At 45.4% G+C, this 26,430-nt stretch overlaps 1 protein-coding gene across 3 annotated transcripts in view; it reads right to left on the reverse strand.

Annotated features, from left to right (window-relative positions):
• ORAI2 (ORAI calcium release-activated calcium modulator 2) overlaps window positions 1-17,333 on the reverse strand; it is a 36,997-nt gene extending 19,664 nt beyond the window's left edge. Inside the window, exons 1-2 of one of the 3 annotated variants that reach the window (XM_066599642.1) lie at window positions 17,280-17,333; window positions 16,801-17,142 (exon numbers count right to left, since the gene is read on the reverse strand). The gene's annotated coding sequence lies outside the window, so the exon portion shown is untranslated. Of the gene's footprint in view, window positions 1-2,918; window positions 3,042-6,740; window positions 6,808-16,800; window positions 17,143-17,279 lie in introns of those variants that run through there. The other 2 variants (XM_066599645.1, XM_066599644.1) reach the window with 2 other exon arrangements.
• Window positions 17,334-26,430: the final 9,097 nt, after the last annotated feature.

The raw sequence follows: 26,430 nt of genomic DNA on the forward strand, positions 1-26,430 counted from the left end.
CAGCAAAATGGGAGTGGGCGGACAGAGCAGAACCTCCTATTGCAAATGCTGGAATGGAGGAGAGAGGCAGAGTGCCGGTGAGGCGGAGGAAACGGGGGCAACTGCTTAGATGGAAGCGTATATCTGCCGGCCGTGAAAACCTGACCGATATACACTCGTGTAAATAAGCCCTTATAATGTATGATTCAGGTCTTATTCAGACGACCGTATATCGGCCGCCTATTCACGCCGGCCGATATACGGCGTCCCTCTCTGCAGGGGGAGAAGGCTGGAAGAGAGGGGGGCAGTGCTCTGAGCTCCTGCCCCTCTCTGCCTCCCCTCCACCCCCTCTCCGCCCCTTTGCACTATTTGCAATGAGGGGAGGTGGGACGGGGGTGGAGCTAATTCTCAGAACTTAGCCCCGCCCCATCCCGCCTCCTCTCATTACAAATAGTGCCGAGTGGCAAAGAGGGGGCGGGAGCTCAGAGCACTGCTCCCGCCTCTTCCAGGCTCCTCCCCCTGCAGAGAGAGACACCATATATCGGCTGGCGTGAATACCCGGCCGATATACGGTCGTCTGAATAAGCCCTCACACTGTAAAAAAATATCAATGGCAGAAGTGATGTTTTCTCTCCTTGCTTTCTAAAATAAATGTATAAAACTACAGTTTGTCACAAAAAAAACAAGCCCTCATACGGCCATGTTGATGGAAAAATAAAAATAAAATATCACTCTGGAAAAGTGAAGATTTAAATCCCCCCAAAATCATTGCGTCTTTATGGCCGAAATAGGCCATGCCCTTAAGGGGTTAAAACATCCTATTTTGTATAACATATGATTCGCTTAGTTAGAATTTATTACTGAAGGAAGATATTAAAAACATCATACGGCTTGCAAAAATATTATTACTACATGATGCAGTTTTTCTCTAATGAAACTGTGATCTTAATAAAAACTAAGAAAGGAAAAACATTTAGTCCTGTAACAAACGGGGGAGGAGCTTTAGGTATGAATGCTTTAGTAATAAAAACGGATTGGTATTTTTAACACTGAGGCCAAGTTCGCACGTAGGAGACTTTTTACATAAGTCCACAGCAAACCGCTGGGACATTTACTCACTCATATTTTTCAACAGTTCACCAGACATTAGCCAGACATTTCTCTTCTCCGCCCTGATTCTCCCATGAACATCCACAAAAGTTCCCACAAGCACCCGTTCTGCAAGCTGCATAAGCCGAACAACATTTGAAGTTCACTCATGAGACTATTCCATGATTAATATGATGCTTGGGAGGAATGCTTAATTTTCCTGGTTCCAATATTGTAAAATGTGATTCGGCGTCCTGCCCTGGACGGTAAAAGTAGCCCGGGCCATGTATCTTATTGTAAATATCGGTCATAAAGGTCCACAATAAACAGTTTTAACCCTAAAATGCCTGTTTGTGTGCAACCCCCTCTTCACTGCACTCAGTGGAGAGGGTCTATTCATGCAGTGGAGTGAAGAAACATGCAGCTATAAACACATATGTTTTTACTGCAAATTATCCCGCATTTTGACGTATTAACCCTTTCCAATCCAATTTGTATCCTGCTTTTCCTAGGGGGCTTCCTCTTTTTCTGTTATACAATGGCGCTATATGCTGGCTAAAGCCAGTACTGCATGAGGTGACACGTTGGATAGGCTCCGACGGCAGAGAGGGTGGCAATGTAAAGTAAGAGAACCCCGACGGGCGTCTTCGTACATTGGAGCTGTACAGCCTTAAATCATAATGTCTTTAGACGTCAGACAGTGGATTGGAAAGGGTTGATATATTTCACCGGTGCTAGCTGCAGACCCCTGCCAATGCATGCATTTGTGATATACAATTCTCAGCAGTCCTGCAAGAACCGCACCATGTAAATTTACCCAGGAACACAAAACAAGATCATTCATTCTTTCCATATCTGTACTTGAATGGAGTTATCTTGCAGCATTTTTTTTATAACAATAGGGTAATTTATTAAGACTGGCATTTGAGCCGGTCTTATTATGATCCCTGCCGATATGCGCCTTTTCATTCAATAACCGTATCTCTGCACCTACATGTGTCTCCACAGATATGTATGCAAGGCGTAGATGTCTGGTATAATTTACACTAGTTTATGGTGTGCATTATACATAAATGTGTTGGGACTGGTGGCTACAACTCCTCCTGAAAACCCCACCCTTTTTAAAAAGTTGCAATAGGATGGCACAAATAGGCAAAAGTTGCAAAATTTTTTCTTAAACAGGGCTTGCACAACATTTTGCCACTTTTTTAGCTGTAAAACGCTGAGTTTGAAATAAAACAAAAATAACAAAAAATTCTTAATAATATGTTTAACAACCTGACTCATGCGATAGGACAATTTCTGATGACGCGTTCCTTTTTACCTATTCATTGCTTTGTTGTGGATAGCACTGATACATGTACCCTGCTTCCCTGAAAATAAGACAGGGTGTTATATTAATTTTTGCTCCAAAAGATTTAACATTTGTAAAGTTGCCTGGACATTATTTACATTGACTTTTTTAATTAACTGTAACTAGGGCTTAATTATAATATAGGGCTTATAGTTCAAGCATCCTCAAAAATCCTGAAAAATTATTCTACATCCTGAAAAAGCCAGAAAAATCATGCTAGGGCTTATTTTCAGGGCACGTCTTATTTGCAGGGAAACAGGGTATCTGCAGCTGTAATATATATATACACATATCCACATACACCATACCTATTACATATAGGAAACTTTTAAGGATACACATGGCATTTATACTTGCACACGCACAACACTCACAAACAGCTGAATGACTATAATTTTATATGTTGTTTTTGGACGGCTTTCCCAAAGAGGAAGTATTATGTTACTGGGAACAGAAATAACAATAAACACCATGAAAACGTCTAATGTTGTCTTACCATATTTGCATGAATGTCTTCAGTACTCGGCTGCCAATATACAAGCACAAAGCATTTGGCAGCGCTGGATGTGTATTTTACAATGTTTCTTCTTTATTTACAACATGCTATGTCTTCATCTCCCTTTTAACAATTAAGACAGTAATGTGCAATTAGCGGATGGTGAGTCAGGACCCTGTCAACTAGGAGTCAAGGATTAAGGTTCTGATACATCACGCCCAAACACAAGTCTTTACATTGAAGTATTTTTTCAGTTGTAAACTATTGATGGTCTATCCTCAGGATAGGTCAAAAATACTAGATTGGCTGGGGAACCCCTGCCAATCAGCCTTTTGCACTCATCTACTGAACTGAATTCTGCAGGAAACAGACAGCTCCGTTCTTACCGTAGTGCCCAGGCTTGGAATTGCATGCCAAGTTCCGACTGAAATGAATGGGAACTTTGCCTGCAATACCAATCCTGGTTAATGCAGTGGGAACGGAGCTGTTTCCTACTGAAATCACCTTAGTGCCAAAGCATGCTGGCCTGGAAAACAGCTGATCTGTGGGGGCCCTGGGCATCAGACCCCGACCATTCCACTATTCTACTGTTTCCCCCAAAATACGACCTACCCCTAAAATAAGACCTATCTTTGTTTTCAGGTAGGCTTGAAATATAAGCCCTCCCCCGAAAATACGCCAAAGCTACACTACATGCAACACATTACCTAGCAGGTGCAGTCTTGGTCCCTCCCACTGGTCTCCTGAGTTCTGGCAGATTTGCTTGCAGTTCTCAGCCGCCGACGGAAGATCGCTTGCTGATAACAGGGTTCGTAAGCCCACACCTCCAGCAAGCGATGGCTCTGATCGAAGAAACAATGTGATGGCTGTGATTGGTTCTTCAAGCGATGCATTGATTGACTGAGGCACGGTGCTCGAGAACCAATCAGAGCCTCGAGGGGGCCCTTGTGTTACCAGGAAGCGATCTTCTGTTGGCGGTTGAGAACTGCAAGCAAGCCTGCTGGAACTCTGGAGACCAGCTGGAGGGACTTGGGCGGCACCTTCTAGGTAAGTATAATTTTTGGGGGATGTCTTATAACACCCTGTGCCTCTTTTTTGGGGGGGGGGATTAATATAAGACAGGGTCTTATTTTCACAGTATTTGCAAAATGGGTACAGAGAGTGGGTGGCATCTTGGATTCAGAACTCACAGGTGGTTGCACAGCTCTGGCAGCCCTACCCAGACAACCTAGCTAATCTCCAAGGTAGGAAGCTTGGTGATAAAGAGGTCTATGGTGGTCTATGGAGGCATTGTTGTGCATAGACCTCCACAGCCATTTTAAAGGGGCTTTCCTACCATCTAAAATTGCTTCACAGCCACTCTGTACTTCCTGGTTGCTGCTGACCACAAAATGTGACTACTGCAGCCCATCACTGGTGACAGCAGTGACCTTCTATTGCTCATGATTGGCTGCAGCAGTCACATGTCCTGGTCAGCAGCAACCAGGAAATACCGATAGCGGGAAACCCCCTTTAGGGCTCCTTCAAACCAGGAATGGGTCCAAAATACGGAAGAAATGCAAATCTTCCCATTCCACTTCCTCTCTCTACGTTCTACTTCTGGTTTGGGCTCTCAAAATACTGATGAAAAATACGCCGGTGTGCAGGAGCCCTAAAGGGGCAGTTACATTTAGGGGTCATTCACATTGGCTTATGCAATTTCGGCCTGCAAAATAAGCAGCGTTTTCAGACTGAAACTTTGCATATTCACTACTTGTTTAGATTTTGTGTTTATCTGCCATTGACTTTATTTGGCAATTTCGATTTATTCTATGGACCAAAATAGGACATGCTATGATTTTTTTCACGTGCATGAAAAATGCATATCTGAATACCCCAATGCAAATCAATGGTGTCCATACTACACATCTAAAGTATATGCATGGAATACAAAGTGTGTATAGACAACCGCTTGAAAGTAACCCTCGAGCGTTTGACACCTCTGTGTCAGTGTGCACAGGGGGCCACATCCCTACTATTAGGGTAAAAACACACAGCCATATACGCAACTATGCTCACCGCTATGGAGTGTAGTTGTGTATGAACGCCTTTTTTTCACTCGGGCTGTTCAAACTCCGTGCCATAGTGCAGGAGTTTGAAAAAAACAGAAGGAAAATCCTGCCTCGTTTTTTCCCACATATAGTATTAACTAGATGCGAGAAAAATAAGGCAAGTCCTATCTTTTCTTGCCTATACTATTAAAGACCGAGAATCCCGCTAGTGAAAACAAAATCACTGAAATCAGGGGTCTTCTTTTGTCCTGTTATGTGGCTGTGATTATCACAACCGTGTAACGGGACAAATACACTCCCATGTGAAGAAGCCCTTTGCAAGGATCTCTAAAAGAAAAAGTGCATGATGAAACAAATACCTTGTGGCCAGACTAAAATGTTTTAATTTTTTATCTGCCTAGATTGACCCAATGCTCGCTACACAAACTTAAAATGTTTGGAAAAATGGTTGCTGTGAATCTCCCGCTCTCCACGCCGCTTGTCTCTCTTTCTCACCACCTGTTCTTCCATGCTGCCTTTCTCTCCCTCTCTTTCCATGCCGCTTCTCTCCCTCTTTCTCTGTGATGCTTCTCTCCCTCCATGAATCTTCTCTCCCCCTCTCTCTCTTCATGATGCTTCTCTCCCCCTCTCTCTCCGTGATGCTTCTCGTCCCTTCTCTCTCTGTGATGCTTCTTGTCCCTTCTCTCCATGATGCTTCTTGTCCCGTCTCTCCATGACGCTTCTCTCCCCCTCTCTCTACATGATGATTCTCTCTCCCTCTCTCTCCATGATGATTCTCTCCACTTCTCTCTCCATGCCGCTTCTCTCCCTCTCTCTATTCACGTCGCTTCTCTCCCCCTCTCTCTCCCCGTCTCTCCACGCCGCTTCTCTCCCCGTCTCTCCCTGCCACTTCCCCCCCGTCTCTCCACGCTGCTCCTTTCCCCGTCTCTCCACGCCGCTCCTCTCCCCGTCTCTCCACGCCGCCTAACTCCCCATCTCTTCATGCCGCTTCTCTCCCCGTCTCTTCATGCTGCTTCTCTCCCTGTCTCTTCACGGCGTTTCTTTCCCCGTCTCTTCACGTCGCTTCTCTCCCTGTCTCTCTCTCCATGCTGCTTCTCTCCCCCTTTCTCTCCACGCCGCCTATCCCCCCTCACTCTCCACGCCGCTTCTCTCACCCCCTCTCCATGCCGCTTCTCTCCCCCTCTCTCTCCATGCCACTTCTCTCCCCGTCTCTTCACGCCGCTTACCTCCCCGTCTCTCCATACCACTTCTCTCCCCCTCTCTCTCCACGCCGCTTTTCTCCCCCTCTCTCTCCACAGCGCTTCTCTCCCCCTCTTTCTCCACGCCGCTTCTCTCCCCCTTTCTCTCCACGCCGCTTCTCTGCGGTGGTGAGAATCTAAGGAGTCGAATGACACCAAAATCATCCTCCTAAGCTGAGGCACAGTGCTCAAAGAGTGGTGCAAGAAACAGCGTGTAGGATTTTTTATATTAGATTACAGTCTGTTATTATGTTGTTGCTAAAGTACAACTTGATAAGAACACTGGGACCAACACTTCTTATAGGAGACAAGCCTTTAACCCCTGTCCGGTCACTTGAAGAGGCCAATTTATGTATGTAGATATCCTGCGCCAAACTGCAGTGCATTGGAAATGAATGAGGATTTTAAAACCCCATTTAAAAATTTGCCACATGTTTGAGGACTTGCTGTTGATTTTCAACAATTCAACTATTTTGCAGTAGATTGTCATTACAAAGAAGGAATAGCACAGTCAAATATGATTTTCTACTTACGGAGTTGTTGCCCTTTTTCTATTCTCTTGCAGCACCCATTTTTGCAGATGTGGTAACAAGATCTGCCACCATACCGACCGCCACTTTTCAATTAACTTCTCAACTATTCACAGCCAACAAGTCTTGCATGGAAATTCTCTTCAGTGAAATCAATGTGACTGTAAAGTGCAGCATGAATCCCCATTCTTCCCAAGAATGAAACAAAAAAAATCCATTTATCGTTCTGTAAACGGTTTCCTTCAAAAAAAAATGTGCACCCACACAAAAAGGAAAAGAATGGTATACACAGATCCTTATTGTAACCAGGTGCGAACAATGTGTTCAAAAACAGCGTGTAAAGTGATGTGCAGTCAGCACGGAGTTAAAAAAGAAAAACATTTTTATAAGTTCAACAAACTATTTAGTGCTATTTATAAACGATCCTCCCCGGATAGAGTAAGCGATCGCCCAGATGGAGTGGATATACACTGTATTCATATGACAAGCACCAACTGCCTTCAATCTCATGACATTAAAGTCACATAAAGAGCAAACATACATAAGAGCATGGCTGATGAGCACAGATTAGCAGTGTTTGGATGCGCCACTCCATGGCAGCTCACCCATCATTACTGCCCTTTTCACGTTGTTACCTTTAGCGACAACTTGGCTAGAAAATTATTTCAGAAGAGGCGCCATATAGAATCTTAACTTTTTTGGATTTGAGGGGTTCTTCACACGACCATATTTGTGCATGCAAAATCTAAACGCTGAATACAAAGGACAGAGCCTATGGATTTCAAAGGGTTTGTTCTCATAGGCACATTTTGCGCACGGGAAAAGGTAGGACCTGCTCTATTTTCCTGCATTTTGCACAGCAAAAGTCCTATAGAAGTCTATCGAAGGTGCAAAAACACATAAGGGGAAGGGTGTGACACTACGGCGAGCACTTTTTCGTATACAGTCATGTGGAGCCGGGTGCAGCGCAGTATATTTGCGCATGAACGAGATTTGAAGAGGTACATTACCTTGTGTGGTGCATGCGTCTGCACATACCGTATTTCCCCAAAAGTAAGCCCTACCCTGATTTTTGGAGGTGGGGCTTGAAATATATCACCCGAAAATAAGCCCTAGCTACACTACATGAAAAAAAACTGCATCTGAGTCCCTCGCGCTGCAGGCTGCCATGTCCTCAGTGTTGACACAGCACTTTCTTTCTGGTGACGGTGCTTTGAATACCCCGCCTCCACCAAGCGAGCACCAGCCAACTAGAGCCGATGCTCGATCATTCACAGCTATTTAGTGAATGGCATCACTGAGTGGCTGTGATTGATTCATCGAGTGTTGGTTCTGATTGGCTGAGCCAGCGGCACTTGTAATCCAATCACAGCACTCACTTGCTGGAGGCAGGGTATTCAAAGCCTAGTCACCAGAAAGAGAGTGCTGTGTCAATGCTGAGAACACGGCAGCCTGCCGCAGCGCTAGAGACCCGCGTGAGGGACTCAGATGCCATGGGCCAGGTGAGTATAAGACCCTCCTGAAAATAAGACCCTCTGCCTCTTTTGAGTCAAAAATTAATATAAGACAGGGTCTTTTTTGGGGGGAAACACAGTAGGACTGAACTTTTTGCACACACTAGGCTGTGGATTTTTTGGCCAGACACACCCTTTCTGTGGATTTTATGGCTCTTTTAAGTCTAATGAGCTCCAGATGTGTTCTTTTCCCTGCATTTTGCACCTCTCATAGACTTCTATGGGACTTCTGCTGTGCAAACTCAGGAAACTAGAGCAGGTCCTATTTTTTCCTGTGTGCGCAAAACATGCTTATGAGAATGAACCCATTGAAATTAAAGGGTTCTATTCTCTATGTTTAGCGCATGCAGATTTTGCGTGCACAAATGCCAGCACAAACACGGTCGTGTGAAGAAGCCCTAAATAAGGATAGTGGGCAACTCCCACCACTTCCCTCTTGTAATCTGATGAACTGTGTAGTTAGTGATAGCGTAGACTATTAGTCATACTCTAGATAAATAGCAGACAGCACGGGGAGCCAATGTCACTTCTGGAATGAATTACGTGACTGGGGCACTTCATGGCAGAGCAATATCACAAGGTTTAAAAAGTACTTGCAACAAAGTAAGTGATTTCAAGTAATGTATATAGCAATATATATAGTTAGCCTGATATTCCAAATTATAGTTAATTCAGTATTAGGGCTCACACCCACTGGCGCTATTTTTTTCTTGGGCTGTGAGAGCAAGTGAAAACACTCGCCTCGCAGCGCAAACAAAACGCAATATTGCTAAATGCTTTCAATGGGGCCGGCAGCTGTCAGAAGTCCAGGATGCTATCCCATTGCTTTCAATGGGGTCAGTGCTGCCGGCCCCATTGAAAGCAGTGGGTTGTAGGCAACCCTCACAGCGATGATTTTCTAGGAAGGGCTCCTCTCCGCCGCTCAGGCACGCCCTCCGGCTGGCTCCCATGCACTGCTGTCAGGCTTTTTCAGCAGGCGGGGATTTAAAAATCCCTGCCTCCTGAAAGGGAGTGCTGATTGGCTGAGCACTCAGCCAATTACAGGCAGCACTTAGCCATTCATCAATGACTAGGGATGATTTTCAGGGAAGGGCTTATATTTCAAGCCCTTTTCGCGAAAATCATCACTGTGGGGGTTGCCTACAACCTACTGCTTTCAATGGGGCCAGCAGCAGCGCCGACCCCATTGAAAGCAATGGGATAGCATCCTGGACTTTTGCCACAGCTGTCACATCTGTGGCAGAGGATTCCTTCATCGCCGAGGTCCCTGAGGAGATGAAGGAAACCCCTGCCACAGCTGTCACAGCTGTAGCAGAGGTCCGTGATGTACTCCCTATGTTTTCAATGGGTCTAGGGCTGCTGCCGCTGGCCACACTGAAAGCACTGAGTGATATCACAGATTTCTTCTCTGCGATGTGAAGCTGGAGTGTAAAGTTGCAAACGAGTATGAAATCATTGAAAATCATTGGTTTCATAATCATCGCTGTTGACTCTTTCTAACAGATAGTCAAAACAGAGCTTCTGGGTTTTCCCATCGCTAGTGGGTAAAAGCCCTTAAAGGGGTCCTCCAGGGTATTTTTATCGATGACCTATCTTCAGGACAGGGTAACAATAATTGACTGTCCGGCGTCGGACCCGGACTGGCCAGCTATTCAGGCACCCATTGTAACCAACAAGACACAAGGTGCAGACTGGAAGCACTTAGCTCTGACTCATGTAGTGGCCGGCGCTGGTAACTGCAAGTGTAGCTCCCATTAACAAGAGCTGCTTCAGCAGTTACTGGTGCCAGTTACTAGACAGGGGTCAGAGTCATCTGCTTCTGCCCAGTACCCTACGCTTTACCAGTGACGGCGGGCGCCCAAACAGGTGATCAATCAGGGGTCCAAGTGGTGGACCCCAGCCAATGAACTATTAATAATCTATCCTCGGGATGACCTATCCTTTTTGTTTTGTGGCCAGATTTTACTTTAACAGTCTATAATGATATATAAAATGTACTACATACCAAGCGTTTGGCTCCTGGTATTTTTTTTGGTTAGTGGTATAGTCTGGATTTGGCATTTCTCTGTTTTTTTACCTATAGGCTTCTCAATAAAACATGATAAATGGCAGGAAAAAAAGCATGAACAAACTGACACTAAATAAAACTTGCCACCAAATACACCTAAAAACATCATAAAAAGGGTATATTACTTGTAAAGAATACTGGCCTTTTTACTGTGTGAAGGAGGCTTTAAAAGGGTTGTGCCAACCAACATGCTCTGTCCCTTTCAGAATTAGAGATGAGCGAACCTACTCGTTTCGAGTAATTACTTGATTGAGCACCGCGATTTTCGAGTACTTCCGTACTCAGGTGAAAAGATTCGGGGGCGCCGGGGGGCGGGGGGAGGCGTGGCGGAGCGGGGGGTAACAGCGGGGAACAGGGGGGAGCCCTCTCTCTCTCCCTCTCCCCCCCCCACTCCCCGCTGCAACCCCCCACTCACCCACGGCGCCCCCCGAATCTTTTCGCCTGAGTACGGAAGTACTCGAAAATCGCGGTGCTCGCGCGAAAAAGGGGCGTGGCCGAGTAGGCTCGCTCATCTCTATTCAGAATGCAGCTGATCGCCATAGGTCCTACTCACCGCACCCCAGTAAGCAGGCTGGCCATTCACATGATTGGTTGTCATGTAATTAAATAAGACAATGCATGGTCCACCTGGATGATAGCTACTCTCTAGTCTGGCCATAGAGGAGGGTCTAAAGCATACCATCTTGGCACAACCTCTTTAAAGGGACTTACTTGCTTTTTTATAAGGTAGCAATATTTTATACACTTTGTTTGTAGTGGGAATGCTGCACCACATAAACTTAGTTGACTATTTGAGCTTTCTTACCATACATCACAATTCATGCAATCATTGTCCATGGTCTCACCTATCCATGCACAGAACACTTAGTAGAGACTTCTTCAGCCCACCCATGACTCAACGGTTAGCATTTGGTGCCTTGCAGAGCTGGAGTCATGGGTATGAATCCAACCAAGGGCAACATCTGTGTGAGTTTGTATGGTCTCCATGTGTTTGCATAGGGTTCCTCACAAACTCCAAAATTTGTGAATTAGATTTTGAGTCTCTAATAGGGACAGTGAGTAACAATCTTTGTATTGTGGAATATGTTGGAGCTATATAAATGAGTAAAATGTCAAATAGCTTAAAGGGGTCGTCCAATAAAAATAAGCTATCTGACTGCTGGGACTCCCACTGATAATTATGGGAACTAAACTCCCCCGAATGCAAGGCGCGGTGGTCACACACGCAAACTACTGCTCCATTCATTTTAATGGGCCTGCAGGAGATACTTGAACACTAGTTGAGCGAATATACTCGCTAAGGGCTAAGGGCAATTGCTCGATCGAGCATTGCCCTTAGCGAGTACCTGCCCGCTCGGGAGCAAAGATTCGGGTGCCGGCGGGGGCGGGGAGCTGCGGGGGAGAGCGGGGAGGAACGGAGGGGAGATCTCTCTCTCCCGCCGCCCCCCGCTCCCCCCTGCTGACTGCCGCAACTCACCGCTCCCCCGCGCCGGCAGCCGAACCTTTTCTCCTGAGCGGGGAGGTACTCGCTAAGGACAATGCTCGATCAAGCAATTGTCCTTAGCGAGTATGCTTGCTCATCTCTATTGAACACTTAACTTGACTATTTTTGCTCCATTCATTCGAAGATCCTCAGCACACCAATTCTTGTGATTGGTTGGATACCCAGCAACTGGACCCGGACCAATCAGATAATTATCCCCTATGTTTTTTTTTCGGGCGCCTTTTTTTCCTGTACAGAAGCCTTTGGGGCAATGCCTGATAAAGCATAATGTGTTTGGAAAAAACAAACCCAAAAGTGTAGCAAAAGTGATAAAAATGGCACAAAAAAAACAATGTTTGTAGCATGTTGCTTCCGTCCATATTGACCTACAGTTGGGGCTCCTTCACACTGGTGATCATGATATCGCTGTAAGAAAAGCACGGAAAAATCACAGCTTTATTCAGGCGATTTTGAAGCGTCAACGATGCTTTTCTTGTGAAAAATCGCTCATAGCATCACTGCCACTCGCGTTTTTCTCGCAACTTTGTGTGTTGCGATAAAAAAGAGGCTCCATAGGGCTAGAAAAAAAGAAAGGACATGCTGTGATTTGCAAATCTCGTCACATAATTCTATGTTCTCACTCACTCTCATCGCGCAAAACTCACGCGATTTTATCGCCCGTGTGAAACCGGCCTTAACATCTTGTCACAGCATTTTTGCTGCATAAAGCATGGCAAAAGATTCTTTTTTTGATTGTTTTCCCCAAAACTCTGTGTGTGAAATCTCCCTCATGGCTGTGGCTCTGCATTCTTGAAACTATGGCATTTGCTTTGCAACACGGCCCCGATTCAGCAATATGGTGGCCTGTGATTACACCACTTTTGTACGCTGTATAAACCCAATGATATAACTTACAGTTTTAGAAATTTCAAACGAAAATAAGAATATTTTAAGTTTTCTGTACATACTGAGGATAAAAGAGTCAAAATCAAAGTTTATTAGAAAAGATGGTACACCGGCATATATATGTGTTTTATGCACCCATCTGATAATATCTAGAGATGACAATTTCACTGTAAGCAGCAGAAAGTTACATGGAAACTCCGTAAATATGTAACAAATTCTGCAGAAACAGGATCCGTCGCAATCATTTTTTTATTATCAATGAGGTCAATCAGTTTTGTCATCAATTTTTAATATAGATTAAATCAGAAACAGGGCAGGACCTACGGCAGAGGGTGTGAGCGTCACCGTAACCCTTTCCAATCCACTGTCTGACGTCTAAAGACATTATGATTTAAGGCTGTACAGCTCCGATGTTGGAAGACGTCCATCGGGGTTCTCTTACTGCATATTGCCAGCCTCTCTGCTGTCGGAGCCTATCCAACATGTCACCTCATGCAGTACTGGCTTTAGCCAGCAGATGGCGACGTTGTATAATAGCAGAAAAAGAGTAAGCCCCCTAGGAAAACCAGAATACAAATTGGATTGGAAATGGTTAAAAGACCCCGCTGTTTAATTTCTATGGGATGTAACTGATGACAAAGTTATAATTAAAGGGTTATTACCATCACAGCTTTTCATAGCTGTGGGTACCGGCCACCTAGCTGGAGCCTACAGAAAGAGCCGAGTGCTCAGCGCAGCACTCTAGCTTATTGAAGTGAATGAGAGCTACAGTAAAAGTGTACACAGCGCACTACATTGTTTCCATAGTTCCCATTCACTTCAATGAAAAATATGGAAACAGCTGTCGACTCTTTCTAACAGATAGTCAAAACAGAGCTTCTGGGTTTTCCCATCTCAGCCAGAGAATCTAAGATGGGAATACCCCTTTAGATAAGTAAGAATTTAAAACACAGAAGTAATCATAGATCTTTCATAGATGAACGACTGCCTGTTTACCCAGAACGATGCAGCGGCGGACCAACTACGATTTTTAGGTCTGCGCAATTATCGTACAAACCGCTTGATCTAACAAGTGTTTTGCAAGAGAATCGTGCCGTGTAAGGCCGCCTGCATGCGGATGGATTTGCATTGCGGAATCTGGGGCTGGTGTCCACCCCCGAATTCCACAGCAAATACCTGCCATTTACATGCTATGCAGAAGTGCTTTTTCCTGCCCATGAGCAGAAATCAATTGCGATTTTCCACTTGTGAGCGAAAAATCGCAGAATGTTCTATTTTAGTACAGGCTACGCATGGACTGTGTCCATTTCATAACAAACCCAGTGACATCAATGGGTTCTATTCTTTGTGCATTATGCATGTATATTTTACATGTGCAAATAGGATTGCCTGATGAAACCCTTGGGCTGGGTCCACACGGGCGAGAAAATCACGCATTTTTCACCTGTTGCGATAGTCAGTAAGAAAGCAGAATATGAAACCAATGATTTACAACAGTTTCCTTCCCATCTGGGAGGTTTTCACTGATGCAATGTTGAAGAGGATAAAAAATCGTGGCATGTTCTATTTTTCAGCGATTTTTTTTATTTATTTTTTTTTAATCTCCCATGTATCCCTATGGAGGCTTCTTTTTATCGCATCGCAACGCTACAAATGCAATGCAATTGGAATATTACAACGTCCTATTCACTTATGCGATAAAAAGTCGTAAGATTTCATCACGGGCAGCATCGTTCACGCTCACAAACCGCAGTAAATTAGGGCGCCCACCCACTGGCGATTTTTTTCCCTGCGAAATTCGCAGCATTTTTTTCTCTGCAGGGGTCTATGGGACTTGTAATGTTAAAATCGCGATCGCGCAAAATCGCAATTTACCGCGAAATCGCGATTTTGCGCGATCGCGATTTTAACATTGCAAGTCCCATAGACCCCTGCAGAGAAAAAAATGCTGCGAATTTCGCAGGGAAAAAAATCGCCAGTGGGTGGGTGCCCTAAAGATGTGATTTTGCTGCAATTTTCTCGCAGCAAGATCGCGATTGCCCGTGTGGAGCCAGCCTCATGCACACATTTACGTTGTGTATTTGCGCAATGGGCATTTCATGTTTGCACGCAACCATAATCCAATTCACTGAAATGAAGTTAGTGTAATTTGTGCAATATGTGCTCTTTCGCGGCGCAAATGTACAGGAAAATGGAGCCTGCTGCATCATTCTTTTGCAGAAACAAAACACACGTGCAAAATAAACTTATGTGAAGAAACCCATTAAAATCAATGGGTTCTGTTCACTGCGTATTGCATGTGCAAATTTTTCCTGTATAATATGCTGCGCATCCGGCCCTAGTGATCTACGAAAATACGAAAAGGAAATGTACGCAATCAGCGCCCGATGTAAACTGCACTCTCAGGCTGCATTCACATGAACATATATCGGCTCGGTTTTCACGCCGAGCCGATATACCTTGTCTCTCTCTGCAGGAAGGGGAGGGTGGAAGAGCCAGGGCCAGGAACTGAGCTCCCACCTCCTCTCTGCCTCCTCTCCGCCCCTCTGCACTATTTGCAATGGGGAGAGGCGGGACAGGGCGGGGCTAATTCGGCCCACTTACCCCCCCGCCCCGTCCTGCCTCCTCTCATTGCAAATAGTGCAAAGGGGCGGAGAGGAGGCAGAGAGGAGGCGGGAGCTCAGTTCCTGCTCCTGGCTCTTCCATCCTCCCCCCCCCCCCCTGCAGAGAGTGTCAACGTATATCGGCTCGGCATGAAAACCGAGCCAATATACGTTCATGTGAATGCAGCCTCAGACTGAGATCTAATTCAGACAATCATATGTACAAAAACGCTTCCCCCAGAACAAAGTATTTGCACATGGACGAGGTTGAGTGAGGTACATTTGCGCAGGTGTCTGTGAATAGTATTGTCCCTTTTTGCGCACACAGGGCCAGTTCACTCCCTTTTCATGGATTAAAAGTCTATTAGCCTAATGAGATTCCAGATATGTTATTTTTTTTTGCATTTTGCGCGGTATTTCATGCATTCCCTTGCGTATTTGCACACCTTCCATAGACTTCTAGGGGGGTCTTTGCTGCACAAAATGCAAAAAAAGCAGAGCACGTTCTACTTTTTTCCATGTGTGCAAAACACGCTCATTAGAACGAATCCGTTGAAATCAATGGGTTTCATTCCCCATGTTTTGTACGCATATATTTAATGCACGCAAAAATATGCAAAAAAATGGTCATGTGAAATAGCCCTGAATCTGCGGGCATATTGTGTAGAAACTTTTTAAAACTTCAGATACTATAACTTTAGAGATGAGCGAGTATACTCGCTAAGGCACATTACTCGAGCGAGTAGTGCCTTAGCCGAGTATCTCCCCGCTCGTCTCTAAAGATTTGGGGGCCGGCGGGGAGAGAGCAGGGTGGAATGGAGGGGAGATCTCTCTCTCCCCTCGCTACCCCCTGCTCCTCGCTGCAACTCACCTGTCACCCGCGCCGGCCCCCGAATCTTTAGAGACGAGCGGGGAGATACTCGACTAAGGCACTACTTGCTCGAGTAACGTGCCTTAGCGAGTATACTCGCTCATCTCTACATAACTTCCATGAGTGTAAAGAGTGTCACCTATTTACTATATGCCACACACCCAGCCATAAAGACACTGACTCACAACTCACCTGCGCTACCATTCGCTCTCCACATCACAAAGTACGACCGGAATCACATCATAATTGTGTTGCAGTGGATTTGCACCCCACACTTTTTTTGGTCAACACCAGGATTAAATCCAACAAGGACGAGTGGCATAAGGAATATGTGATAGCGCTCTGTCCAATTATCCCCTTATTGGAAAAAAAATACCAAAAAACAAGAATAAATCCCCCAGAAGACAGAGATGTGCTGTGTGGCTGCATCTATTTTCGCGCTGTAGCAGAATGTGAATAGAATTATAAACGTTTGTACAATTTCAATAATCGCTACATTGTTTCTTTCTGGCCAAAACATTGATACTTATTATCATTGCTTCCTGTTTATTGTAACAGTATAACCAGCTGATACAACAATACTGGTATATAAGAATAGGAAGAAGTGGAGACACTTACCAGTCACACCCTTATTACTAATCAGCCCAGTGCAGCCATTAAGTCAGTAACAGGATGCCCCGCAGCCTTCGCTTCACCAGCCCAGGCCCTGCAGCAGCAGCATCACTACATGCCAGCCATGCCAATGACTGATGCAGCAGATCACGTGAGCAGACAGTACACACACATCTCCTCCTCCAGCTGTATGTACAGTGTATGCAGCCCCGCATGTATCCTGCTTGATCATTGGCTGCTGTTCTATCTTCCTCGCTTCTCACTGTATCCTCTGCTCTGATTAGTCAGGGACGTCTTCATGTTCGGTGTCTGGATATTCTCAGCTTTGCTCCCTCTAAGCTGTGCACTCTGGAAAGGAAAGAGTTAAAAGGACATTCTATTAAAGAATCCTCTACGAAGAAAATTACCGTAACATTTCCTGCTGCGTGCTCAGCGCACAGCTTATCCGTTGCTAGCAATGTCTATTGTGCGCGCACACGTTCTACCTGTAAACCTTGCTTGGAAGGATCCTAGACTGGTAGAGTTGGAAGGGACCTGCAGGGTCATCGGGTCCAACCCTCTGCTCAGTGCAGGATTCACTAAATCATCCCAGACAGATGTCTGTCCAGCCTCTTTGCACTGCTCTTCGGCTGTAATAAGATATTGTTTGCATGTATGCAATCACTTTACCGTGTCCGAATGAGACGAAAACACAAGGGAGGTTATTATCATCATCATCGCTATTTGCTCAGATGGTGCCAACTGGCACACTGGGACTTTAACCATTTACTTCACAGGAAATATTCCTCCCTGCATTGCAGCTGCCGGAGTGTGACTAATCATTAATAAACTTTCAAATAACTTTCGAGAGGTCTTTAGTAATATGTCAAAAGGTTTTGATTGGTGGTGCTGAGAACCCCAACAACTGCTAAAAGAAAGGGGCACTCATTTGACGGCTGTGCCCAACTGTATCTTGTTGGCTCTCCTCAGGGCAGTGTATAAAAAGAAAGTCCATACACTGTTTGCTAGGTGACACGGAGCTCGGATGAGTACTTCTGACAGTTTCTTTTAAGAATCGGGAAGACGTCACATGGGTGTAATTGCACAAGCAAAATTTGCGCATGCAATACGCAGGGAATAGAAGCCACTGATTTCAATTACTTCGTTCACATGCACGTATTTTTCCTGCGCATTTTGGTTGCAAAACACGCAGCGTGCTCTATTTACATGTGTATTTGCGCACCAGAGGTTCCCAAAGAAGTCAATGGGGATGCGCAAATGCATGCAAAATATGCCAGGACATGATGTGAAAACTGAGTAATTGCGCAGGAAAAAGAACACATCTGAAACTCATTAGACTAATTGGCCATTTCAATTGGTGCATATTTATTTGCCGCGCGCAAATGCACATGCCTTGCATGCATAGAAAAAGTACAGTAAACTACACCGATGCGCACGCAAGAGAAATTGCTTGTTCTACAAAATGCTGGGCTCATGCACGCAATCTAATTATGTATGCACATCATTTATTACGCAGCTACAGAAAACAATGGGTTCGATCGCACGTAAGGGGTTATTCCCACTGCCATAGGCGCTACTACGCTCACCGACAGCGTATTTGCGCCTGGATGAGGGGAATCCCTTCCCTTTCGGGGGCTTTTCAAACTCTGCGCTAGAGTGTAGGGGTTTGAAGAAACAGGCAGGAAGATGGGTGCCGCTAAATCTTTCTCGCACCTAGTACAATCGTTAATTGTACGGGCTAGAATTCCGCTAGTGAAAACGAAACCACTGAATTCTGAGTGGTTTCATTTTGTCCCATTATGCGGCGTTCTTTTTACGTACGTATTATACGCCAGAAATATTCGCGACTGTGAATGGATCAATGAAAATCAATTTCATTGACTCTATACACCGCACATCATGCGTGGGTACATTGCTCACGCAATGCACAATGAAGTTACTTCTGTGAGCCCGGCCTTAGGGCTTTTTCACATGGGTGTCGTTTTGACACTAAGTAGGTGCATCAAAAAAAATTACATCTAAAAGAACCAATGGTTTCCTTTGGGTACTTTCAGATGAACGATTTTTTGACTTCCTGAAAAAAAATTGCGCAACAGGAGCATATTTTTGACGCTGAGATTTCTCTTCATCAAAACAAAAGGACACGTTTTATCTTGACGGCACAATGGTTTCATTTCCACTATCAGGATATAAGACTTGCTACGTGCGAGAGAGATAGGGCAGGACTTATCTTCACGCTTTTTTTCAAACTCGCGCACAGTAGCAGTTTGAATACTCCGAAAAAAACCTGGTTTTTGCGCTATACGCTCTGTAGTGGCGAGTGCATTAGAGCATGCAGCATGTGTTTTTGCAATTAGGCTGTATCCACACGGGTAATTATGATGCACGAAAAGCGTTTCAAACTTATTCACGCGCAATTTCCATCCGTTTTGCATCCGCTTTTCACACACATAAAAAAAAGAACATAAATGTATGAATGGGAGAAAAACCAATTACAGCCGCATGATGCATGTGCAATCCGCTTTTTTAATGCGCACATTCACTTGGATAAGGGATTTGTGTCAGAAATGTTCAGAAAAAGCCATGTGTATTAGGGTGCATTCAGACGACCGTATATCGGCTGGGTTTTCAGCCCGCCCGATATACGGCATCCCTCTCTGCAGGGGGAGGAGGCTGGAAGAGCCGGGAGCAGTGCTCTGAGCTCCCGCCCCCTCTCCGCCCCTCGCCACTATTTGCAATGGGAGGGGCAGGAAGGGGGGGCTAAGTTCTGGGGTAGCTCCGCCTCCTCGCCTCTCATTGCAAATAGTGGCGAAGGGCGGAGAGGGGCTGGGAGCTCAGAGCACTGCTCCCGGCTCTTCCAGTCTGCTTCCCCTGCAGAGAGGGATGCCGTATATTGGCCGGGTGTCAAAACCCAGCCGATATACAGTAGTCATTGTGTGAAATTGAGAGATGGCTAAGGTGACAAGATTTTTCCAGGGTCAAAGCAGGACAAAGGGGTGTGGTCAGGGGGCGGGGCTTATCAGAACATATAATTTTTACCTCCATCGTTATAAAAAGTGCATTTTTGTTTAAACAAAAGATGGAGCAAATTCTGCAGCATTTCTGAATTCAAAAAACAATCAAAATCTGTACCATTCGTGCGCATTTTTACTGGAAATTAATGGCCTCACCTAACCAGCAGTGCCCCACCTCACCAGGCCGCAGGGAACCAGAAACCAGGGAGCGCTGACTGCAGGAAGCTCTCGGAGGAGGGGAGTATGAAATCAGCTGCGGGTATGCGGCTGATTTCCAGTTAAAATGCGCACCAAAGGTACAGATTTTGTCTGTTCTTTGGATGCAGAAATGTTGCGGAATTTGCAATTTCTGCTGCGGACATTTCACAGCATTTCTGCCACGTGTACACATACCCTAAGTCAGCTTGAGGTATGCTGCCACACAGGGGCGTAACAAAAGGCTCAGAGGCCCACGTGCAAAAGTTCAGCTCAGGGCCCTCCCCCTGGGCCTCTATTCCACAACCCACTGTACCCATACCTAGATCGTGCTGCATACAGCTGCAAAACAAATTTCCATATAAGATCTAGCCCTTTAGTGTAATCTGTAATCTTTCCAAACATGACGCATCTCCTGCACTACATGAAAATTTGTTTGTAGCCCCGTAGGTCACTCACACACACCGCTTTTTACCGCTATTAGCACGGCGTCCCGAGCGTTGTACTATCCGCGGTACAATGCTCCCATTGATTTTAATAGGGTTACTCAAACCTGTGCTCGAACGTAGTGTTCCTAATGCCACGATTTTCGAGAGCTGTCTGTTCTATTTTTGCGTTTTCGTGCTTTTTAACACACCTCATCACCCATCGCAATGATGGGGTGCATTAAAAAGCACTGTCAAACGCTGTAACCTGTGTTCAAAAATGCAGCTTAAAATTCCGCTAAAAATGCCAAGATTTCGAGCTGCGTTTTCTGAACGCACATGTGAGAGTGGCCTTAGGGTGTGTTCATGTTTTCGTTGTACTTTAGAACCACAATTAACAAAACACATAAAAAACCTGCATGCAGTGTTTAAAGATTACGTATGTTATTAAGAAACTGCATACACTATTAAAAACTGCATGTGGTTTTGATGTATTTTTGAATTGTGTGTAAATACAGGGAGATATAATACCAGAGATAGATAGATAGATAGATAGATAGATAGATAGATAGATAGATAGATAGATCGATCGATCCCGGGGCCAAGACCACTTCTCCATGTGATAACAGCAGGACAGGCAGATGCAGCAGCCTCCGTCCAGCAAGAGGCAGGAGCAGCACAATGATGACATCATCACTGTGTTCAACCCCCTGCCGTTCCGTGTGGCTGCCTCCCTTCTCCTTCCCCTTACTCTTCTCTGCTTCTTCCCAGGCTGACCAAACTGCCTGCTGCGTGATCGGAGCTATGCTGCAAACAGAGCGACCCACTGGTCTTGCACTGAATGTGCATATGTATATGGTGGTGGGTGGCCTCTGAGCACCCTTAGCACAGGGGCCAGGTCACCACTGCAACCCTTGATGGTACACCTATGCTGCCATGTGCAGAGTGGCCCCAGTACTAATACTGACCCCACAGTGGCTCTAGTAGAAATAGTGACCCGCACAGTGGCCTCAATAGCAGTAGTGTCCCCCATAGTGGCTGAAGTGGTAATGCTGACCCCCACAGTGGCCTCAGTAGTAATAGTGATTGCTACAGTGGCCTCAGTAGTAATAGTGACCCCCACAATGGCCTCAGTAGTACTAGTGACCCCTATATCAGCCCCATCAGTAATAGTGTTCCCTACAGTGGCCTTAGTAGTCACAGTGTCCCCCACAATGGTCTTAGTAATAATAGTGTCCCCCACAGTGGTCTCGGTACTAACAGTGTCCCCCAACGTGGCCTCAGTAGTAATATTGACCCCCACAGTGGCCTTCAGTAGTAATAGTGACCCCCCACAATAGCCTCAGAAGTAATAGTGACCCCTATATTAGCCTCCCTAGCAATAGTGACCCCCATAGTGGCCTCAGTGATACTATTACTATTGGGGCTGATATAGGGGATACTATTACTAATAGTCTCCCCTATTATGATCCCAGTAGTAATAGAGCCCCCCATATATTTACATTCTTCTTTTCTCAGTGCTGCTGTGCACAGACCAACGCCTCCTCCCCTTTCTTCTCCTCCCATGGAACTAAGAAGGAGAGGTCAAGGGAAGAAGATCCCGGATGCACACACTTCAGTTAGTGTGTGCAAATGTCCAAAGAATGATTACCAGCCAGGCAGCTGGGGCACCCTGGCTCGTAATCACTTTAATGGTGACCAGACATCCCAAAAACGGGACAAATGGCTGTCCCGCTTGGGTCCCGGGGAAAGCTAAATCGGGGCGTCGGGTCACCTTAGCGACAGCATATTCCGCAGAAAAGCTGGGTCCCTCTAGTAAAGCGTGGTCCACTGAAGCTTCGTGAGATGTTCCCATGACAGAATTCTATGGAATGACAAGCGGGCTGCGAAAAAGACCTGTCATTCCTTTCGGCTTAGTACAGGTTTTACCCATGGTCCACAAGCACTATTACTAGGGCTAAGCGCACAATTATATCAGCTCTGGGGTTTGTGCTTCCCTGACAATTGCTGGGCTGTGCTATTGCCGTTAATGGCGCTCATGTAATAGCACCCTAAGAGCAGTGCAATGTATGCACTTAGGAGCTGCACTGGAAAGAATCTGTGTGACCGGACAGACGGCTCCACACATAAAGCAATGCTTGTTATATATGAGAGCGTTCTCCCTGGAGGTAACCCAGGCTATTTTCATTGGGGGGTTTTTTGGGAGGTGGCTGGTAGTACACCATCCAGCTAAGTAGGCCACAAGACAAAATGTTTAGAGCTCAGACAGCAGGTGTTTTACTTTTTTGTTTGATGTCTAAAGTATAAGGACTCATTCATAGAGCGTACTGTGTGCGTATTTTTACCCATGTAATATGCAGTGAATAGAACCCGTTTATTACCAGCTGCATATTTTTCAAGCATATTTCAATTGTGTGAAAAAAAAACGCAGCGTTCTATCTTGATGCTACTATGCACCGGAATAGCCCATAAAAGTGAATGGGAATGCGTAAATACTTAGTAAATAGGCAGGAAATCTGCATATCCACATTTATGCAAGAAATTGATGGGATTTAGTGCGTTTTGCTTACGTGCATAAATGTGCTGCATATTTATGTGCGCAAAAAATAGCAATAGGCTGAAATACTCACAGAATAGGTGGACTGAAACACACAATACGGATGTGTGAATGAGCCCTAAAGGCTGTGTGTTATTTTTTTTTAAATTTTTAATGGGACTTAACCACAGCCTCTGGCTGTACTGCATTTATCCTCTTCCACTACATACACACATATATTAGATTAGATAGACAAAACCTCTGACCTGCCGTAACACCTATTGCTTTACTTCTGTATGACCATATTCTGTTGTAAGATATTGTGGAATATGTCCCCCAGCTGTCACTTCCCTAAAGCAATACCTTAGAAAAATAATTACAAAGTAGTTTTAAAGGAGTTTCCTACTAAAGAAAGTGATAGTATATTAACCCTTTTCCAATCCACTGTCTGACCTCTGCAGACATTATGATTTAAGGCTGTACAGCTTCGATGTTGGAAGACGTCCGTCGGGGTTCTCTTATTGTATATTGCCAGCCACTCTGCTGTCAGAGCCTATCCAACGTGTCACTTCATGCAGTACTGGGCCGTTGTATAACAGCAGAAAAAGAGTGAGCCCCCTAGGAAAACCAGAATACAAATTGGATTGGAAAGTGTTAATAGTATCTGCCATCAGTTTATCAATAGGGGTCTGTCTGACAATGACCCTTAGAATTCACTAACTGGCAAGATATTTGCTATCTTTGAGCAGATAGGAGAAAGGACCTATCCCTGCAATATTCTGCCCAGGGCTGACCTTAGGGGGAATAAACTGAGCAATTCACAGAGCTCCCATCCCCAAGGGGGCTCCCAAGCAATCTGAGGCACTGACTGGACTTAGAAAGTGTACAGACCAGTTGCAGCACCCTCCCTGAGCAGTGGAGTAGCTTTAGGGGTTGCAACACTAACATGAACTTACAAATAGAACAACTGTCAGGAAAAAAGTTCTGCGCTCAGAAAGTGAAAAACCCAAATGGCAGTAGATATGTGTGGGATACACCAAAAGAGATTAATCCACACTTACTTGGAAAGGAGGGGGGTATGCAGTAGAAAAGCCCCCTCCTCTGAGTGTCATCCACAAATGTTCAAAGACTTCAAAGGTGTATGATGAAAGAAAAGGCTTTATTACAGCGACGCGTTTCGGTGCACAACCCCGCAACTTTCTCAAGCCGTACATCATAATGATACCCCCCAACTTTCCAAGTAAATGTGGATTAATCTCTTTTGGTGTATCCCACACATATCTACTGCCATTTGGGTTTTTCACTTTCTGAGCGCAGGACTTTTTTCCTGACAGTTGTTCTATTTGTCTTTTGGGGGAGTACTGATCTTCAGAACCCCCCAGCTCTCGCTTTTTCTGCAGCTCTCCTTTCATCGAGAGGATTGAAGTGAAGACCAAAGACAATATAGTGATAACCTTTTGTGCATCACCACCACCTGATATCCTTTCTTAGAGTTATTCCCTGAGGTGCTTTCTTCATCCTTTTTTGTTTTCTCTATGAACTTACAAATGACAGACAATGTGCTGCCTTCTTCCTGTCACTGCAGAAGGCCCCTGAGCTGTTGTCTGTTGAAAATCCCTCAGTGGGCTCAGTGCATGATATCCCCTTCTCCACCGCCCTCCTGCTGTATGGCCATGGCCGTACAGATGGCCGTGAAGCAGTAATACTTACCTCTCTTTTTTTTTCTCCTAGTAAGCAGTGCAACAGCTCCCATGGCTCTCCCGGAGGCAAAAGCAACACCCCACAGCACCAGTCACCGTCCATTCTTGGCACCAGTGCTCAAATCCTGGCGCCATGATGCCAGGAATTCAGAATGGTGATACTGCAGACTGATTGGCTCCTGACTTCTGCAAAAACAAAGACTGGGAGAGCCATGGGAGCCTTTTGGAAGAGAGGTGAGTATTGCTGCTTTTGTTAAGGCCCATTTAGTCACAACGATTATCGCTCAAAAATCGCTCAAAGACGTCTTTTGAGCGATAATCGTTGTGTCTAACTGCAGTGACCGCACAGTTTTTGTTATGCCGTCGCTCATAGTTGTCTTTCAGCGTGCTGGAAGACAATGATGAGCCTTATCAGGGATTCGCAGCTGGATACAGCTAATACTATTGTTTCAGCTGTATCCCGCTCCCTGATGACAGACTGGGTATGAAGAACAGAGCGGTCCAGCTCTGTTCTCCATACCCCACTCTGAGCGCTCGGCTGTATAACAGCCAGGCGTTCGGAGCAGGGAACAACTGGATGCAGAAGGCAAGTGGGGATACCCCACTTGTCTTCTGCATCCTCCGCAGGGAGCGCTCGGCTGTATAACAGCGGGGCGCTCGGAGCGGGGAACAGCTAGATGCGGGTGTCCAAGCTTGTCTTCTGCATCCTCTGCTGGGAGAGCTTGGCTGTATGAAAGCCGGACGCTCGGAGCAGGGAACAGCTGGATGCAGAGAACAAGTGGCCCCCCGCTTGTTCTCTGCATCCTCCGGAGCGCAAGGTGATCACTCAACATTTGAGCGATCATCTTGCCATGTAAATGACACAACGATTATCGCTCAAAAGACATCTTTTGAGCGATAATCATTGTGTCTAAATGGGTATTTATTTTAGCTTGTGGCCAGCTGTTTACATTTTTTTTTTAGTAGGGCAACCCCTTTAACCCTATTTTTAGTGATGGGGGTGGTAGTGTACATGGGGCATGAGTTTAAAGTATGGCATGCATGTGTAAGGGGGTGCAGTGCTGTTATACCAACACCTCAATGCCATCCCTCTGTTGTTGAAAGTGTGTTAAATTTGCATTGCTCTGTGCATAATGTAAGTCACTAGTGACCTCCAGTGGTAGCATTGTTACACTGCTTCTCCTTTATAAAAGAAAAACAGTGATTGGCTAGAGTGGTCACGTGGTCCGGGGAAAGGAAGGATGAGGATGTGTGTGTCTGAGGCCTGTGCATGGTGGCGGTGAGAAGCTGCATCACAGCAAAGCTGAACAGAGGGACAGAAACAGGTGAACTGCAGATTCACAAGGACTGCAGCCGAAGGGACCACAGCGGAGACGGTTAGAAAGAGACACGGTTCTGCAACTCTTTGCAATAATCATCTTCTTCGGACTTCAAAAGAATTAGTAAAAAATAAAATCTTTAACCCCTTCCCTCCCCATGACGTAAGGGTACGTCATGGGAGCCGGATAATTCCCGCAAAATGACGTACCCTTACGTCATAGGGATAGCGCGAGATCATGACAGATCTCGCGTTATCCCACAGCTGTTAACCCCTTCCCTGTCACGATCTATGTAGAAGGGTTCACAGAGGGAGTTGCCGGGCTCTCGCGATATAATTGGAAAGAGCCCAGGATGCCAGATGCCAGAACTTGTCGGTAATCGTACTGACCTGCACAAAAAATGTATTGTATCATTTATGTTGCATAATTAACAATGTAAAAAAAAAA

Source organism: Eleutherodactylus coqui, chromosome 4 (assembly GCF_035609145.1).
Source record: "Eleutherodactylus coqui strain aEleCoq1 chromosome 4, aEleCoq1.hap1, whole genome shotgun sequence".
Classification (NCBI taxonomy): domain Eukaryota; kingdom Metazoa; phylum Chordata; class Amphibia; order Anura; family Eleutherodactylidae; genus Eleutherodactylus; species Eleutherodactylus coqui.